Consider the following 1,517-nt stretch of genomic DNA (forward strand, 5'->3'; position numbering starts at 1 on the left):
CCGTCAGGATTGGCAGGCGTGCATATTGTATTTCATGTTTCAATGCTGAGGAAGTATATTGCTGACCCGAGTTATGTGGTAGAGTGGGCGCCTCTATAGTTGAAAGAAGATTTAACTTAAGAATAACAATGAATTAGTATCATGGACAGGAAGGAACATGTTCTAAGGCATCGCATTATCCCATATGTGCACTTTAAACCTATGGTTAGTTGCTATACCCACTATGCCGCACCTCCCCCATTGATTATCGATTCACATGGTCGTAGAAGCAATGCTCCAGCATTGTCCCCTCCCATGAGGAGGCTCTACATCAATTCTCCTCATATACATATGATAATCAATATCTGAGGGGGAGGATATATATAATTGTAAATCACAATTATTTCTGCAGAAGAAATCATAGAAGAGGAGATCTCTGGAGAAAACTCTAAAGGTGGAGAAGTTCTGCCTGATGGAGGTCGTTTGCATGAAGAAGAAGATCTTCGAGGTAAGAATTATGATTATTTGTCAGTCTAAAGGACTAAGAATCATATTAATTGTATTAGGAACGATTTTCAGTTGTTAAATCACGACTTTTGTGATTTTTTTATTGTTGATCTTTGTACTACGAGGTTTTCAATATTTTTGAAGGGTTCGTATGGATCTTCGAGTTGTAAAGACACCGGCAAATCTGATGGGATCGATTTTGATTGATGCTCAAGAGACCTAAAGGGATCAAGGATATGGAATATGGTGATTCTGGATGTTTAATATTGGAAACATAGTCTTGTGGGAGGAAAGCGCACTGAACCGTGTGTGGAAAAGATTTCTGGATTCGCGGGTTCGGCCAACCAAATCCTGGGTGTTGGCTGGGCCGCAATTTGGGTTCCGATTTTTATTTTTGGGCATGATTCGCCCTAAATAATGTGTGATTGAAAATATTGATTTGGAGGTAATCTAACTTGTAAGGAGATTTGCACCATGACTTGGACATGAAATCCGTATTTGGGATGACTTGAACCACATCACAAGTAAGTAGCTTGTATTTCTATATTGGTATTTTATTTGTGTTTGATCGATTTTGCATATAGTTTATGATCTGAAAATCCTGTTAAAGAAATTGTTGGAAACGGATTTAAAACTTGCATGTTCCCAAGTTACTTTTAAGGCATGATTTTAGCATGTTTTAGTGACGTAAAATCATGGATCAAGTACGATGTATTGTTGTGTGTGATTACAATTGTTTCATGTTTGCAACATGTTGAGTTGTTCCATGGAATTGTTGTGAGTCCGACTTGACCGGTGCGATGCTATATGAGTATATGCTCATGGAACTCTAGTATAGCTATGTTATCATACCGACCTTTGCCAGTAGGAGGGTGAAACTGCTGCGTAGTCATGAGAGATCGGTCCTTACCTCATCCAGTAGCGGCTGTGAAACTGGATTTTGTTACCTCGTCTAATAGAAGCTATGAAAGTAGACATTTAACCTTTGCCAGTAGGAGCTGTAAAACCTGGCTATGACTGAGTTGGACAGA

The 1,517-nt window shown here is 39.1% G+C and overlaps 1 long non-coding RNA gene across 1 annotated transcript; it reads left to right on the plus strand.

Annotated features, from left to right (window-relative positions):
* The first annotated feature begins 223 nt into the window (after positions 1-223).
* On the plus strand, positions 224-1,056 carry LOC143878535 (uncharacterized). Its single transcript, XR_013251008.1, has 2 exons — positions 224-487; positions 631-1,056. It is a non-coding gene; the product is annotated as an uncharacterized LOC143878535 (long non-coding RNA).
* The last annotated feature ends 461 nt before the right edge of the window (positions 1,057-1,517 follow it).

Source organism: Tasmannia lanceolata, unplaced genomic scaffold, assembly GCF_043159265.1.
Source record: "Tasmannia lanceolata isolate RefF3 unplaced genomic scaffold, GAP_Taslan_0.1 ptg000006l, whole genome shotgun sequence".
In the NCBI taxonomy this organism is placed as follows: Eukaryota; Viridiplantae; Streptophyta; class Magnoliopsida; order Canellales; family Winteraceae; genus Tasmannia; species Tasmannia lanceolata.